This window comes from Miscanthus floridulus, chromosome 2 (assembly GCF_019320115.1).
Source record: "Miscanthus floridulus cultivar M001 chromosome 2, ASM1932011v1, whole genome shotgun sequence".
In the NCBI taxonomy this organism is placed as follows: Eukaryota; Viridiplantae; Streptophyta; class Magnoliopsida; order Poales; family Poaceae; genus Miscanthus; species Miscanthus floridulus.
Window position 1 is genome coordinate 2,804,824 of NC_089581.1, and position 18,906 is coordinate 2,823,729.

At 47.1% G+C, this 18,906-nt stretch overlaps 1 protein-coding gene across 1 annotated transcript in view; it reads left to right on the forward strand.

Annotated features, from left to right (window-relative positions):
* The window catches only part of LOC136537645 (U2 small nuclear ribonucleoprotein A'-like), a 211,289-nt gene that overhangs the window by 134,299 nt on the left and 58,084 nt on the right, over positions 1–18,906 (forward strand). The window lies entirely within an intron of this gene.

Genomic DNA, 18,906 nt, shown 5'->3' on the forward strand with positions numbered 1-18,906 from the left:
TTTCTCCCCCTTTGGCATAAAGCACCAAAAAGAGAAGAAAAGAAGAAAGACCAACACTCACTCCTCATCCTCGTGAATCATGTCCCAATCAACATCATCCCCACCAGCAGCTTCACTAGCACCTGCAACGTCCTCCTCTCCACCATCATCATCGTTGTCGTCGGAGGAGGAGGAAGAAGAAGATACCACCGCCCTCCCTTGGTGATGAGTGATTGAAGTTTGGCGCTCATGTCTGGTGCTCCTCCTCATGGACTACAAGGTGGTCCTCAAACTAGTGTGAGGATCAAGCTCTAGCTGCTGCTCCTCCTCCTCCTCCTCATCCTCTAAATCTGTGTCGGATAGGATAGGGAGGTCATCAAACTTCGACGGTGACTGAACTAGAGAAAGAGGTGGCAGCCCTGCACGCTTTCTAGCCTCTCGATTGGCTTCACGGTTCTCCAACCGGTCCTGATATACGGTCCTCGCTGCATAGGTGCATGTGGTGAAGATGGCCTTGATCCACTTCCCAAATTTTTCTATCTTCTTTTCCTTACGAGGCCTAGATCGGGATGACTCAGGCATGTCCTCAACTGATAGAGAGCGTCTCACTGCCCTGCTAGCACCTGTCCCTCAAGTCTTCTCAATTTTGTAGACGGTGTGAAGACCATCTTTCTCAAATCTGTGGCCAATGACCCTCTCAATCATAAACATGAGATAGGGGGCATAGGGTATCCTCTTTCTCCCATCCTCCATGGCGTTCCTCAGCTCACGCCACATGAAGCGAGGAACATTAAATCTGTCACCTCCAAAAACAAATCTAGCAAGCACATTCCTGACATAACCATTAAGATCAGAGGCTGCTCCATCCTTGGGATTGATAGTGTGCCTGATCAAATTATTCAGAATGTAATAATAGCTCTTTAGACCACTAACTTTCCCATCTGCACTTCTCCTGGTAATCCACATATAGGTAATATCACAGATCTCAGCTCTAGCCTCATCATGAATATAAGTGAAGCCCCGCTCCTCTCCAAAACCAAGGATCTGGCTGAAAGTCACAAAATCAACTCTATAATACTGTCCCTCAGTCATCCAGTGAATCTCATCAGTGTAGATACTATAGAATAAAGTGGCATGGAACTGGGCTATCACTTCCTTATTCCAATTATATCTGAAACTCATAATATCAGTGAGGCCAAACAACTCACAAGCCTTGATCACCTTATTGAATTCTGGCTCATTCTTTGCCTTCGTCTCCTCCCAATCAACATACTGCATCTTGATAACTTTGGATTTCTTGGAGTGGAAGTTCACGGATGCATAGAAGTTAGAATGAAACTCATTCCAAAACCTGTAGTCTATCCCCAAATCCTTTGGCTGCTCATAAGGATTGTTCTCACGTGCTTCCTCCACCATCTTCAGCTTTCCCGCATAGTTGAGCACAGGATGAGCACGTGTGTTAATAGGACGCCTCATGACTACATTCTCAGAATACTCTCTCATGTAGCTCCTGTCAAACTCCTCAAGATGAGGTGGAGTATCTGGGCAAGCACCTAGAGGAATAGTGCGGCTAGCCCTCTCCAAGTTCTCCTCATCCTGGATCATTTGATCTCTCCCCCTATCTCTAGCAACATCTCTGCCTATTGCACTGCTGCTGCCCCCTGTGGTCCTGCCACGACCATGATGAGGCATTTACTTTTCCCGAGGCCCTGTCATCTTCCTCTTCCCCCTTCGATCATCATCACCTCCAGAGGCCATCTTGGTTTTCACGGATTGAGGAGGAAAGAGATGAATCGGCTTCATCCATGAGTTAGGGCTGCTGATGATGATGACATAGAAGAATAGCAGCAGGCCGCGACAATGCTGGAGGTGGCAGCACGGCAGTGTTGCCTATGCGCGAGTGAAGGAGAAGAGAGGCGGTGGCTAGGAGATAGAAGAGGAGAGGGTTACCTGGGGCTAGGTAAAATAGGTAGAAAAGATGGGCCCCCATAGTAACAGCTGATATGGGCCGAATTTTTAGTTGAAATTCAAAGTGTGGCACTGCCGCAGTGCACACGCGGCACAGTCGCAGGGCAGGCGTGGTACTGCCGCACTCCCCAGTACAACAAATTTAGCTACTAACTAAATACCTCTCTCTATATATATAGGATATGGACACATATCTTAGGTACACTATGACCAGCAACAAATAATCAATACAAACAATGATCATAATGTACTTGTTTCTTATGGTAAATATTTTAAGCACAACATTTGAACTTTTGTGATTAATTTCTCGAGTTATTTGGATCCGTGCCATTGCAATTTTGCAAGTTTAGAGAAATACCATTACAATTCGTCTATTTAGAACCATGCCATTACAATTCATCTGTTGTCTCAACCATGCCATATTCTACGTATCCAACGACATTGGGCCCATATACAGGCTACGGTAATTTTGTATGGGCCAAAATGCCCCCAAGACACTGCCTACCGGGCCTGCATGTCATCTTCTCTAATCCCTCTCTCCCTCCCTACAAGTCGGCCACTAGTCCACCTCTTCACCGTCGGCACCACCACCGACGCGCTTGCGCTCGGAGTGGGCCTGCGGCCCTAGCCCTCGCCGTTCGCTCCTCCAGCCGGGAACCGCTGCTCGCCATGGCCAGCATCTAGCGGCGTGGACGACCATGGAGCCGTGAGCACGGAACCAGGGTGTAGCAGGGACGGCATCGCGATCGGATCTGCGGCACCAGAGATTACTGACGCGGTGAGGGAGACCACATCGGTGACAAGATCTAGCACAGCGATGGTGAGGCCTCGATCCATGGCGGCGGCGACACCCACACAAAGCTAATCTCCACCCAATCCACATCGGAGGGACGGGCCGAGGTCCAGCTCCGCGCACAAAGGATCCATGGCGGCCAAATCCACGCACAGCGGTCCAGCTCGACGCCCTCTAATGGCGGCAACTTCATGCTCTTCCTTGCCACGCTTACATCCGGCACACGTGACGAGGAGACAGGCGTCGACGATGAGCAGGACACTAGTGGTGGCGTCAGCAACCGTGTGTGGCCCTTCCTGGCACCCACGAGATCACAAGTGGTGGGGTGGGGGGAGCTCCGGAGCTAGACTCCTTCGGTGCCATGGTGGAAGACGAAGAAGAGGTGGAAGGAGAGGAAGGAAATGATGCATGGGGCCTGCATGTCATTGAGTGTGAGAGGGGAAGTACCATGGGCATTTTGGACCATACGAAAAGTGTATAGCTATATATACGTCTATATGTGGACCCAATGTCATTGGATACATAGAATATGGCATGGATGAGACGACAAACAAATTGTAATGGCATGGTTCCAAATAGATGAATTGTAATGGTATTTTTCCAAACTTGCAAAATTACAATGACACCAATCCAAATAACCCTAATTTCTCATATCCATGCTAGTTCATCAATCAAGGTGTGCTATAGTTCAAACCACGTTACAAGAATCAAGAATATTTAGCTCACTACGCAAAGCACAAAACCTTGATTCATCAAGAGGCTTAGTGAAGATATCGGCTAGTTGTTTTTTAGTGCTCACATGGCAAATTTTGATATCTCCTTTAGCTTCGTGGTTTCTCAAGAAATGATGTTAGATATCTATATGCTTAGTTCTTGAGTGGCTTATGGGATTATTGGCTAACTTTATGGCACTTTCGTTGTCACACAAGAGTGAGATTTTAGTGAAGTGACATCCGAAATCTTGAAGGGTTTGCCTCATCCAAAGTAGTTGAGCACAACATGTACCGGCTGCAACATACTCAGCCTCAGCGGTGGAAAAGGATACATAATTTTGCTTTTTAGAACTCCAAGATGCTAGGGACCATCCAAGGAATTGACATGTCCCCAAAGTGCTTTTTCGATCTACCGTAATCGAAATCCGAATACCCAAGTAGATCAAACCTAGAGCTCTTAGAATACCACAAGCCAAGGTTAGGAGTATGTACTAAATATCTCAAGATTCTTTTAATGGCCACTAAGTGACACCCTTTCAAATTAGCTTAAAATCTAGCACACATGCACACACTAAGCATAATATCGGGTCTAGATGCACATAGATAAAGTAGAGAGCCGATCATGAAGCGATATACCTTAGTATCCATGACTTTCTCTTCACCATTGAGATCTAGATGTCCATTGGCTAGCATGAGAGTTTTGATAGGCTTGGCATTCACCATATCAAACTTCTTGAGCATGTCATGGGTGTACTTCGTTTGGCTAATGAAAGTTCCATCCTTCACTTGCTTGATTTGAAATCCAAGGAAGAACTTCAATTCACCTATCATGGACATCTCAAATCTCTTGGTCATGATTCTACTAAATTCCTCATAAAAAGAATGATTAGTACTACCAAATATTATGTCATCGACATATATTTGGTACACAAATATATCTTTGCTAACTTTGTGAGTGAAAAGGGTAGGATCGGCTTTGCCTATTTCAAAGCCTTGTTTAAGCAAGAATTTCTTAAGGCATTCATATCATGCTCTTGGTGCTTGCTTAAGACCATAGAGCGCCTTTTGGTGTTTGTAGACATGGTTGGAAAACTTGTGATCTTCAAAGCCCGGTGGTTGCTCAACATAGACAAGTTCTTGAATAGGGCCATTGAGAAATGCACTCTTCACATCCATTTGATATAGCTTAAAGTTGTGATGAGCGACATAGGCTAGAAGCATTCGAATTGCTTCAAGTCTTACCAACAGTGCATATATTTATTCAAAGTCCAAGCCCTCTGCTTGAGTGAAACCTTGAGTAACCAACCTTGCCTTGTTCTTTGTCACCACTCCATTCTCATCTTGCTTGTTGCAAAAGACCTACTTGGTGTCAATGACATTGGTATTGGGTCGTTCCACCAAAGTCCACACTTGGTTTCTTTCAAAGTTATTGAACTCTTCTCGCATGGCCATCACACAATTCGGGTCTCCAAGTGCTTGTTCTACCTTAAGAGGCTCCAAAGAGGAAACAAACGAGTAATATTAATAAAAGTTTACTAAATGTGAACGAGTTGTTACCCCTTTTCAAAGACTTCCAAAGATGTTATCAATGGGATGATCTCGTTGTATTGTTTGCCTTAGCCTTGGATGCTCAATGACCTCTTGTTCATTTTGTAGATCTTCATCATCATCTTGTTCAAATATGGGTTGTAGGTTTTGTCCATGAGCTGGAGTCGAATTAGCTGCTGCTGACTACGTAGGTGCAGCACTATCACCCTCAAGTGCGGCACTGCCACGCTCTAGAGTTGCAGCAGGTGTCTGCTATAGTGTAGCATTAGGTACGTTAGTGAAAATAGGTGCAGCAACAACTTGATGAACCTCTACTTTAGTGACTTCTTCTTCTTGTGGTCTAATATCACCAATAGCCAATTGCTTGATTGCTTCACATGGTGGATCCTCCTTTCCTACAACACTTGAATCAATTTGCTCCACTTGAGAGACATTAGATTCATCAAATATCATGTCTACCGCAATCTCAACTCTCCCAGAGGTTTTGTTGAAGACACGGTAGGCATGCTCATTTGATCCATAACCAAGAAGAAAACCTTCATTAACTTTAGGTGTAAACTTAGAGGTTTTGGGTTTCTTGTTAAGTACAAAACATTTGCACCCAAACACTCTAAAGTAAGACACCTTAGGCTTGTTACCAATTAGAAGCTCATATGAAGTTTTCTTCAACTTCTTGTGTAGGTAGAGGCGGTTGATGGCATGGCAAGCGGTGTTGACAACATCACATGAAAAGATGTCTGACGTCTTGTACTCATCTAGCATTATCCTTACCATATCAATGAGTGTACGGTTCTTCCTCTCTACTACTCCATTTTGTTGAGGGGTGTATAGAGTTGAAAACTCATGCTTGATGCCCTCTTCATGAAAAAACTCCTCAACTAGAGTATTCTTGAATTCGGTTCCATTGTCGCTTCTCACTTTCATGATGAGAAGACCGAACTCCTTTTGAGCTCTTCTAACAAATATTTTCACCTTCTCTTGAACTTGGCACTTGTCATACAAGAAAAATACCAAAGTAAAACGGGAATAGTCATTAACAATAACAAGACCATATTTATTACCCCTGATACTTAGGTAGATCACTGGTCCAAAGAGATTCATATGTATTAGCTCTAATAGTTACTTGGTTGTCATGATGCTCTTTGGTGGGTGAGGTGCTCCAACTTACTTTCTGGCTTTACAAGCGCTACAAATTCTATCTTTCTGGCTTGACAAGCGCTACAAATCCTATCTTTCTCAAAGTGAATATTTGTTAGTCCAAGGATGTGTTCATCTTTTAGAAGTTTGGCCAAGTTTCTCATCCCAACATGGGCTAGTCGGCGATGCCAAAGCCAACCTATACTAGATTTTGCCACTAAACAAGTCACAAGCTTAGCTTTACTTTTGTTGAAATCAACTAAGTAAAGCTTATTCTTTAATTGACGCATAAATACAATAGAGGAATCCTCCCTTCTAAATACTTCCACACCCTTATCTGAAAAGAGACAATTATAGCTCATCTCACACAATTGAGAAACGGACAACAAATTGTAACTCAATGAATCAACATGTAATACATTTGTAACTGAATGCTTAAGGGTTATAGCAACTTTACTGAGACCAATCACATCCTCCTTTTAATTGTCTTCAAAAACAATATTTTTATTTGAGTGCGTCATTAGGAATATGATGAGAACATACTTCTTTCTCCGGTCATATGACTTGTACATCCACTATCAAGCACCCAACTTGATCCACCAGAGGAGTATGCCTACAAAATAAGTTTAGTTGCTAGATTTAGGTCCTCAATTTGACTTGGGGCCTTGCATGTTAGTCACAAGAATGTTAGAAACCCAAATAGAAGTATTCCTATATTATTGGTTTCCTTTTCAACATATTTTGCAACCACTTTCCCACTACTGTTGTTCCTCAAAACAAAGCATGATGTCAAGCTTTGTGAGGTGCATAAGTCCTCGGTTGATAGGCATACTTATTCTTGGTGGCCCACACTGATTCCTTAGGCTTCTAGAAAACATGTTTTCCCTGGTACACCTTCTTACTGGGCTTAGTTTGATCAGGAACAAAATTGGTAGCCTTCCCATTTTTGCGGGGCGCGGCACTGCCACTCTGGGACACTGCATTGCCGTGGTCTGTGCAGGCTTATCTGTACCAATTTTGCCCTTCTTCTCAAACTGCACACACTCATAGCTATTTACTATCCTTCTTCCATTTGTCTTGGCTCCTTTTGTGTGACCGAGCCCATGCTTGATTAAGGGATGCCTTCCTTGCTTGAATTGTGGCCCTTTTGATTCATTAACTTTCTTATCATTGGATTAGGTCACACTTATCAACCCTTTTCCAATGACTTCATTGAGCCTAGCAATCTCCTTTCTCATAGCTTCCATGTTTGCAAGGTTAGTGGAATAAGCATTCAAATCAAGATTAAAATATTTTCTACAACCTTGACTAGTGAAGGGAATAGAGGTTTCCTTTGCCTTAGGGAGATGTGAGTTGCTATCCCAAAGAATGTCATATTGCATCTCAAATTCTTTGTGCTTTTTATTCAAGTCACAATACTTTTTCTTGAGAGCTTTATTTGCTTTCTTTGTAATAGCATGGTCCTCTTGCTCTTTGGCTAAGGCCTTGCGCAAGGATTCCACCTCACTTCTCTCTAATGCAAGAGCTTCTTTGCTAGCAATGTAGAGATCCTCTTGTTGGATAAGAGTCTCTTCTCTATATTCTAGCTCGGCTTGGACACTCTCTAGATCCTCCATTAGCTTAGTGATGAATAATTTGATCTTTCCATCCAAATTTTTAGTTATCATGTTTATTTCTTCATCACTAGATTCATCATCACTAGAGCTATCACTAATATCACTACTAGAGATATCACTAGGAGATGGAGGAGATTTGACCTTTGATTTAGACTTTACCTTCTCATGCTTTGCCATAAGATAAATGTAAGGGGAGTAGTAATCATCATTAGACATGTCGTTGAAGAGCCTTGGTGTAGGGGATGACTTGTGAATAGCAATAGTTGCAACCTTATCATCCTCTTCACTTATGCTCTCTTTAGTTGAGTCCAATTCATGCCCAATGTGAGCCTCTCCCATGTACTTCTTGCTCTTTCTATGGTCGGCCTTCTCCTCTTTCTTGTACTTCTTGTATTTATTGTCCTTGATCTCATATGGACACTTGACAATGAAGTGATCGGTACTTCCACAATTATAGCATGTCCTCTTTTTCTTGTTTGAAAAGCTTCTCTTCACTACCTTATAGTCTTGCTTCTTTAGCCCCTTGTGATACCTCTTCATAAAGAGAGCAACATCATCAACTTTTTCATATTGATCATCATCATTTTCACTTTCATTTGAAGATGATGTGGTCTCTACTCTTTCTTGAACTTGCTTGCTAGCTTTGGACTTGCTAGTTGAAGCTTGTTGGTTGATCTTGGACTTGCTTGTAGAGCCTTACTTGCTTGATTTGTTGGTCTTGAGAGCTACATCTTTGATCTTGATGCCCTCTAACTTTACTTCAAATTCTCCAAGATTCTTTCTCTCATTTACTTCTTCTCTCTGCATGTCAAAGGTCAAGATCCTCCCAAGTACATCATTTGGTGTGAAGTACTCAAACTTCTTTTTGTCTCTAATTAGAGTGACTGTGGTCTCATTTCTAGGTGAATAAGCTTCCAACATAATCTTGACAACTTTGTGATCATCTAGATCATCACAACCATAGCCTCTAATCTTGCCCACCATTGTCATAAACCTATGAAACATCTCTTGTGACCCCTCTCTATCCAAGATTATAAACTGGTTGAGCTTTGACATCAACAAATAAATTCTTGCATTTCTCACTTTGTCAACCCCTTTATGTGCTAGGTGCAAAGTGTCCCATACTTACTTGGTAACATCAACTCCAATCACTCTATTGTACTCATCACCATCCAAGGCACTAAGCAACATACTTGTGACTTGACTATTGAGATGAATGATTCTTATCTCTTCTAGTGTTGGGTTCTTGGGATCAACCAGTGGCTCAAATCCATTGCAAATAATCTCCCAAATGCCGGGGTGAAGACCTATAAGATAGGCTCTCATCAAGTGCTTACACTTGGTAAAGTTAGTTCCATCGAAATGAGGTAATTTGCCCGCGGGCACATTGATGAAAGACCTTCGATCATGGTTAGTCATAGGCATAGAAGAATAGTTAAAGGATATAACAGCATATTTGTTGTTGTCGGCTTTGCCCTTTCCTTTCTTCTCTTTCTTGTCCCCCTTTGACACTTGGTAGGACTCATCATCATCTCCATCTTCAGAACTACTTGATATGTCACTTGATGAAGCATTTATTGCCTTCTCTTCTTCTTCCTTCTTCTTCCTAGCTTCTCTTCTTTTTCTTCTTGCTTCTCTTTTGAGCTTTCTTTCTTCTTTTCTTTGCTTCTTGTCTTCTAACCGCTGCTGCACCTTCTTTTCCTTCTCTCTTGCTTCTCTTTTAAGCTTTCTTGCTTCCTTTCTTTTTCTTCTCTCATCATCATTGAGAGCTCTTTCGGCATCGGTAGCCTCAAGATGTGGTAGCGTGGTGTTGCTTGCTATCGACATGCTCAACTCACTGTTGTCGGTGTTGTGCAGATCAACCCACTCTGGATCGACATCCACCGGCTTCACGTCACTAGTTCCTTCTCCGGGCTAGATACCTCATGCAGTCAAGCGTATATGAGGTAACCTGCTTCGATACCACTTGTAGGATCTTTGGTTGGCCTAGAGGGGGTGAATAGGCCTATCAAAATGAACACTCAAACTTTTATCAAATTCACCCAGCGGCACTGAAGCTCTAGAGAGCGGCACTGCCGGATTGCGGCACTACCGGGCCAGAACAGCGGCACTACCGCACCTGTAGTCAACTTCGAATCACAGTTCGAAATCCATGAACGAAAACTTAGCTCGAAAAAATTTCCTAGCTTACTGCTGGTATGACAATAACCGATCAAGAGCTAGAAGTGGTAGGAACACCACACACAAGTAGATCAATTAGAAACCCTAGAAATTACCTCAACCACAATATATCATGCAAGTAATATAAATCAAGCATAAGTGACACAATGATTTATCCTGTGGTTTGGCTCGCCACCAAGGCTTGCCTACCTCCACATTATTGAGGTTAGCCACTAAGGCTTAGGGCTTTCTATCCCTTTCTTGTTCTCAAATCAAGAGACTCAACTCTTGAGATGAGGGGTGAGTTTACTAACTTCAAGAGATGGTTGCAAACCTCCTAGGGCTGTCACACAAGTTGGCAAGCTCCACAGGCGATGCTCTAGCAGGCTAGGAGCCAAGCTCCAAGAGTAACAAACACAACCGTCGACTAAAACGTGAACCAAGTGCTCTTTAGAGTCGAGGAAATCAATGGAGCTGCTCTCTAATCGAGTTTTGGACCCTTTTCCATCAATGATTGATGGGGAAATCAATAGATTTGCTTGGGGCTTAAGGTCAACAATGGAGGGAGAGAGAGCTCCTGCTCTGTTTTGATCATGCTGAAGTGAGGAAGAAGAGGCATATAGCCGTTGGGGAGAAAAGGGAAAGGTATATATACCCCCAGCCCCCAACGATCACCGCACCCAAGGGGTCGGGCGGGATGGAGCCCATGGCCTCGAGGTCGGGCGAGACAGAGCCCGCGGCCTCGAGGTCGGGCGAGATGAAGCCCACGACTTTGGGGTCGGGCGAGACGGACCCCGCACCTAAGGGGTCAGGAGAGATGGAGCCCGTGGCCTCGAGGTCAGGCGAGACGGAGCCCATGACCTTGGGGTCGGGCGAGACCTTTTAATGCGTCTCGAGCCATCCGAGGAAGTTAGTGTGGACGCTAACTTCCTTATGCCGTGACTCAAGTGCGGCAGTGCCTCTCTTCAAGTGCGACAGTGCCGCACCACGTAAGACAGCAAGGGTAATAGTAAAGTGTAGACTGTCTTGGCTATGAATCTGAGGATGCATGTGGTTGTTTGAGCACTTGGTAGCACATATTAGCTTAATCATTGTGTTCCCCTTTATAGTATGACTTTTCCTATACTCAAATTCAAAATATAAAAGAATTTAAATATCCTTTGAGTTTGAAGCCATCTACATTTATAATTGGGGGTTCCTCCATTTCGTGTAGCATCATCGAATATAAATTTCCTGCTTGTCATCTCGATAAATCTCATTAGTTCTCTAATTGCGTGATCATTATCACCAAAACCCACAATTAGGGCTTGATTGCACTTTTATTGTTCCTTCCAGAGTTTGTCTACTATTGCCTGTGTTAGTGGTGAGCGAGTCCTGGTGCTATCTAAGGTGCATGCGGTGATTGATGGTGATATCTTTTGCGGGGGTCTCAACATCGATGGGTATGTCATCGATTTTATCTTCTGCGTTGGTGTTCGGTTTCCCTGTGATTTTCTTAGTGCCGTTGGTGCCCATGGTGCCAACGATAGTGCTGGACTTGTAATCTAGAATACAGCAATGGATATATGGAGAAATTTGGGAAGGTATGTCTACCAACTCGTAGAGAAATCGGGTTGGGTTTGGACCCCACCTTCTTTGGTGGTTTTGCTTTCCTTCAGGTTGTATCTTTCTCCGGTGAGTCAGGGCTGCTAGTGGCCCTTGAGGCGCCAGATTTCTTGTTTTACCAGTGATGTGATGGTCGGCGGCCATATTCTTCAGCCAGGACATTCAACGAGCTTACAGCATGTTGATGCACTCGACATGCGACTCATGGTGGCATCGAAAAATTGTGGAGCTTTCGTCTAGAAGGGGGTCAGCTTTCAAGCTGTAGATTGCTCCTATCACCGGCGTCGAGGTCAACCGGGAGGACCATGATCTTGCAAGGACTAGGTTGTAGTTTCATTTTCCCCGAGAGGGTCTATGTAAGATTTGGTGTAAACATTAAGAAGTTTATGTAATATATTTTTCCGGTTTCTCAAAAAAAATACTAATATATTCCCTAAGTTGTTTTGGCTTTTCAAGATACATGGTTTTTTTTACTAGAAATCGTCTATAAAAAGAAAGAGAAAGGTGATGAACATCAACGGCAAGGAAATAGACTCGACCTTGATCTTTGTCGGTTCACATATTCAATGTATAAGCACCTTATGAACAATAAGTGGGGGAGCCTGAAGTGAAATATAAGGGGCCCAATTTTTCAATTGAATCTATAGGTACATAAGTAGTGAAAAAAATTAATGTTAGAGCATCTCCTGAAATTTGGTAAAATTTTGTTGCTAAACTAATCGATTTAGCAAGTTAATAAAAGAAATAGCAACCTTATATTTTATCCTTCTCCAACAGTTTTCTATTTTAACTTTGTAAAATCTAAAGCAGGGTCCACGTCTGATTTATTTTCAGATCGGTTTGGAACTAATCCGTGCACACTATCGCCGCCCTTTCGTCCCTCCGTGTGTGAGTGCTCTGCCGAGCGTCGACGACCATCACCTAGCACCACAGACCTGCGGCTGTTGCAACCGCAGAGCAGCCTTGGTGCCTGGCCATGCATCTGGCTGTTGCTCCATGCCACCGTCAGGTACACAACCGTGAAAACAAGGCTGCAAGGGCGGAGGACAGGTAAGTACTAGTGGCGTCAGAGCGGAAGGGCAGCGATAGTCGAACCGATGGGCGGCGACGAAATAGATCAAGCTAACAATATATCTCACGGCAAAAACAAACTCTGGCGCGAGAAGCACCGTGAAAATAGGTTCTCTCGACTTTGCAAATCTATGAGTTGAGGGAATATTTGATAACTTTTTATTTTTAAGGAGCTCTTTTACCAAACTATTGGAAGAGACTTTTTCTGTTTTGCTAAAAAATAAAAATAGGAAGTTGTTTTACCAAGCTCCTGGAGATGCTCTTAGTACTTATAGTTAAGTCATAGTATACAAAATACATTTGACAACAAAATAGCTGAGCATAAAAAATTCTCTAAAACACAACATAAGATCTCGGTTGACAACAAAACATTACTCAATTAGTCATTTCTAATACGCATGCTATGTAGATTTTATCGATCGAAAAGCCAGAAAGGAAAAAGGCAAGGATAGAAGAATCAACAAGACTCAAAATGACGCATAGCAACGGAAGCAAAGAAACACAAGCTAATGGATTAACGGCGGTGGGAGCACTGCTACCCACTATGGCCCTCACAGGGCTCCGCCGTGTGAACAATACACTTAAAGCTAAATAAGAAAAAAAAAATGAACAAAGCTAAGTAAGAAATTTGGCATATGAAAAAGAAACCTTTAAAACTAACATTTGTATGTGGTGTTTAAAACAGAGTGTTATCTATGATTAATCGGCATGGTGTTACAATATATTGCTGTGTTTGTATCAATAGCATCTGATGCTTTTCTATTATTAATTAAGCCGAAAGCCTGAAACTTGTTCCATTAACTTCAAGACAAAAGAGCTCAAATGGTTCCGTGGTTTGTGAGACGGTAGAAACAGCCCACTGGTTTGGTCGGTGCAATTCTGCGGGCCGTGCTATGGCCTGGCAATGTACTCTACTACATAACAATAGCAGCCTTGCCTTGCCTAGCATAACTTGGTCCTGTGTGTGATCATGTCTGTCCTGTGTCATCCCCTCTGCGTGTCCACGGTCCACCGGTGACCGGACCACCTGCCCTGCCACCATTCACGCCGGAGGCCGGACAGAGATGGGCTAAAAGCTCCCTTTCAGCCATCAATGGCTGGTCCTCCGCCTACAGTCTCCCTGCCCTGCTGCCGCAACGTCCCTGTAGTACTGCTCTAGTATGGTCTATCGCTGCCTTGAATTTCCAGCGTCCAATCCAGCAGGCACCTGCTGCGACTGTGAGCATCCATCCATCACAAGTGCATTCACAGTTTCTGACCGGCCTTCGAGTTCAGTCTGCAGGTTATTGGATCTACAGACCACAGCCACGCAAGTGCACATTGGGCGCACACGCGTTCACCGCACTCCTAGATTCGGGATCAACACATAACTTCATCAGCACGTCGGTGGCTCAGCGGGCGGCCATCCCGTTCCATGACAGTGGCGGCGCCCACATGATCGTGGCGAATGGCGACCGTGTCCAGTGCCAAGGCATCGCCCGCAACGTCGGCATCCGCATCGACAACGAGTCCTTCGAGGTGGACTGCTACTCCATCCCCTCGAGTGCTACGACATGGTCCTTGGGATCACCTGGCTGCGCTCCCTGGGACCCATTCTCTGGGACTTCGACACGCTCCGGCTGGCGATCACCCTCCGCGGCCGCCGCGTGGTCTGGTCGGGCGTCGGCGGCCCAGCCGTGCCCAGGGCGCAACCTGACCACCTCCTAGCGAGCCACCTCTACACCGACAAGGGTGCTGAGCCAACCCTCCTAGATCGTCTCCTGGAGTCCTACGACGACGTGTTCGCACCGCCCACGGGTATGCCCCCGGCGTGGGACTGCGACCACCATATCCACCTCAAGCCCGACACCGAGCCAGTCGCCGTGCGCCCATATCGATACCCCCAGCTCTAGAAGGATGAGCTGGAGCGGCAGTGCGAAGACATACTCCAGCAGGGGATAATCAGGCCAAGCACCTCCCCATTTTCAGCGCCGGTGCTGCTGGTCCGGAAGCAAGACACATCCTGGCGCTTCTGCGTCGATTATAGAGCTCTCAATGCGGCGACCGTCAAGGACAAGTTTCCGATCCCTGTCGTTGAAGAGCTCCTGGACGAGTTGCACGGGGCCAAATTCTTCTCCAAATTGGACCTCCGTTCGGGCTATCATCAAGTCCGCGTCGTCATTGAAGATGTGCACAAGACGGCATTCCGCATGCACCATGGGCATTTTGAATTCCTCATCATGCCCTTCGGCTTGTCAAATGCTCCTTCGACGTTTCAGGCGCTCATGAACCTCGTCCTCAAGCCGTTCCTCCGCCGCTGCGTCCTCGTCTTCTTCGACGACATCTTGATTTACAGCGCATCGTGGACGGAGCACCTACAACATCTACGTGTCGTCCTCGATGTCCTCCGGGCGCACCAACTCCACCTCAAGCGGACCAAGTGTTCCTTCGCCGCCCGGTTGGTCCAGTACCTGGGCCACGTCATCACGGCGGACGGCGTCGCCATGGACACCTCCAAGGTGGAGGCTGTCCAGTCCTGGCCCCAGCCGCGGAACGCGCGTGGCCTCCACGGCTTCCTCGGCTTGGCCGGATACTACCGGTGCTTCATCAAAGACTATGGCATCATTGCCGCTCCCCTGACGTAGCTCCTTAGGAAAGAAGGATTCAAGTGGTCGGACGACGCCGAAGCGGTGTTCATGGCCCTCAAGCTTGCGCTCTCCGCCGCGCCGGTCCTACACCTCCCGGACTTCACCAAGCCGTTCATCGTGGACTGCGACGCATCGGGTTCAGGGTTTGGCGCCGTCCTACATCAAGACAGTGCACCGATAGCCTTCTTCAGCCGCCCTTTCACAGCACGACACCTCAAGGTCGCGGCCTACGAGCGCGAGCTCATCGGCCTCGTCCGAGGGGTGCGCCATTGGCGCCCATACCTTTGGGGGCGCGCCTTCGTCGTCAGGACCGACCACTACGCCCTCAAATATATGCTAGATCAATGGCTCTCCACCATCCCACAACATCACTGGATTAGCAAGCTTTTTGGCTATGATTTCAGGGTGGAGTTTCGTGCCAGCAAGTCAAACGTCGTCGCCGACGCCCTGTCCCGCCGGGATGGCGAGTCCCCGTTTCTGGCACCACTCATCGACTCCGAACCAGCGACCCTCTCGGCGATCTCGGTCCCCAGCTTTCGGCTCTTCGACGACATTCGCCGCGAGCTAGAGGCTGACCCCACACTACGCGCGCGCTGGGACGCGGTCACCGCGGGTGCCCACGGCGTGGCCTGGACCGTGCGCGACGGCCTGCTTCTCCATGATGGTCGTGTGTTCGTCCCCGACAGCCCCACGATACTCGAGGACGTCCTGCAGCTCGCCCACACCGGCGGCCATGAGGGGATTCAGAAAACCCTCCAGCGCCTGCGCACGGAGTTCTTCATCGCGCACGACAGGCGTGTGGTGAGCGACTTTGTCTGCTCCTGTGCGACCTGCCAGTGGAACAAGACCGAGACCCTCCACCCGGTCGGCCTCCTCCAGCCATTGCTGGTCCCGTCGCGTGTCTAGGTGGACATCTCCATTGACTTCATCGAAGCCCTGCCCAAGGTACACGGCAAAAGTGTTTTGCTCACAGTGGTGGACAGGTTCTCCAAGTACGCGTATTTTATTCCTCTGGGCCACCCCTACACGGCCTCGTCCGTCGCCCACGCCTTCTTCCAAGAGATCGTGCGCCTCCATGGATTCCCGGAGTCCATTGTTAGTGATCGCAACCCGGTGTTCACCGGGCACGTTTGACGGGACCTCTTCCGCCATGCCGGTGTGAAACTCTGCATGAGCACCGTCTTCTATCCCCAAACGGATGGTCAGTCCGAGGTGGTGAACAAGACGATCGCCATGTACCTGCGATGCCTGACTGGAGATCGCCCCCGGGACTGGCTCGACTGGTTGCCGTGGGCAGAATTCTGCTACAACACCGTCTACCACTCTGCCCTCTAGACGTCGTCGTTCCAGGTGGTCTACGGCCACGCTCCTCCCGACCTACTACCCTATGTACCCGGCCAGGCACGCACGGAGGCAGTCGACGTCCTGTTGGCCAACCGCGACGAGTTCTTGACTGAGGTACGCGCCCGTCTTCTTCAGGCGTAGGAACATGCTCGCCACTTCTACGACACCAACCACCGCGCTCTGGAGTTCGCGGTTGGGGACTGGGTGCTGCTGCGCATGGTTCACCGTCACACGCAGTCCCTAGTCCCTGGCGCCCGCGGCAAGCTTCGTCCCAAGTACGCCGGACCCTTTGAGGTGCTGGAACGCATCGGCACGATCGCCTACCGCCTACGTCTGCCAGAGGGCGCCCGCATCCACGACGTCTTCCATGTCTGCGTCCTCAAGCCATTTCGGGGTACTCCGCTGACATCCGTCCTGGCTTTGCCTCCGATACACCATGGTCGTCCTCTCCAACAACCTGAACGTGTGCTGCGCTCGGAGCTTTGCCGCGGCGTGTGGCATGTCCTCGTCGAATGGTCCGGCATGCCGGCCTCGGAGGCCACCTGGGAGCCTGTTCCGGCGTTCCGTGAAGCTCACCCCTCCTTCCAGCTCGCGGATGAGTTGTTCCCCAAGGGGGGAGAGATGTTATGGTCAGCACCACATATGAGCGCAGGGACAGGCGGCAAGTGGCTGAACCAGCCAGTGCGCGGTCACCACGCTGGCCTCGCCAGGGTCGGTCTATTTTGAGTCATAGAAGATTTGGGTTGGTTAGGAAAGAGTCAACTGATTGTTAAGTTTCCTATTTGTTAGCATAAGTCGTTAGAGTCCTCAATGTATAAATATCAAACTTTGAGATCAATACGGACTAGCCTAGGATTGTGTCATTCTTGAAACCCTTGGGCGCCTGGCGCCCCCGTTCTCTCCTTCCTGCATAAACCCTAGCCGCCAGTCACGGCTACAACTCGACGCAAGCCCCAGAGACCTCGCATCCCTCATTCCCCTCCATACGCCCTGAGAAGCAAGGACCGACGCCGTACCAACTTGGTATCAGAGACCTTGCTGATCATGGACGCCGCCACCGCCAGCACCACCAACGCCCAAGCGCCGCCGATCCCACCCACCACCTCCCACGTTGTGACGACGGGTGTCCTGGTGAACATCACCGGCGCGCTCGCCAACACTACCCCACCCTCCGGCCCACCCACGCTCGCCTCGATCACGGAGATCCTCGCCAGCATGCAGCTGCAGATGTCCGCCATCAACAACCACCTGGCTGATCAAGGCGCTCGCTTGTCCGCCATTGATGGCCGCCCGCCATTTCCACAATTCGGTTTGCCCCGCTATGGTGGCGTGCCGCACTCCCAGCCCGTGATCACGGAGCTAACGGCGGGGGACTCGTCCGCCTCTGTTGAGGAGGATATTTGACAACTTTTTATTTTTAAGAAGCTCTTTTACTAAACTGTTGGAGGAGACTTTTTTCTGTTTTGCTAAAAAATAAAGATAGGAAGTTGTTTTACCAAACTCCTGGAGATGCTCTTAGTACTTATAGTTAAGTCATAGTATACAAAATACATTTGACAATAAAATAGCTGAGCATAAAAAATTCTCTAAAAACACAACATAAGATCTCGGTTGACAACAAAACATTACTCAATTAGCCACTTCTAATACGCATGCTATGTAGATTTTATCTGATCGAAAAGCCAGAAAGGAAAAAGGCAAGGATAGAAGAATCAACAAGACTCAAAATGACGCATAGCAACGAAAGCAAAGAAACACAAGCTAATGGATTAGCGGCGGTGGGAGCACTGCTACCCACTATGGCCCTCACAGGGCTCCGCCGTGTGAACAATAGACTTAAAGCTAAGTAAGAACAAAAATGAACAAAGCTAAGTAAGAAATTTGGCATATGAAAAAAGAAACCTTTAAAACTAACATTTGTATGTGGTGTTTAAAACAGAGTGTTATCTATGATTAATCGGCATGGTGTTACAATATATTGCTGTGTTTGTATCAATAGCATCTGATGCTTTTCTATTATTAATTAAGCCGAAAGCCTGAAACTTGTCCAATTAACTTCAAGACAAAAGAGCTCAAATGGTTCCGTGGTTTGTGAGACGGCAGAAACAGCCCACTGGTTTGGTCGGTGCAATTCTGCGGGCCGTGCTATGGGCTGGCAATGTACTCTACTACATAACAAAGCAGCCTTGCCTTGCCTAGCTTAGCAGGGTCCCCAAGTAGAGTAAAAGTGAGCATGGTTGGTCACTTGGTCCTGTGTGTGATCATGTCTGTCCTGTGTCATCACCTCTGCGTGTCCACGGTCCACCGGTGACCGGACCACCTGCCCTGCCACCATTCATGCGAAC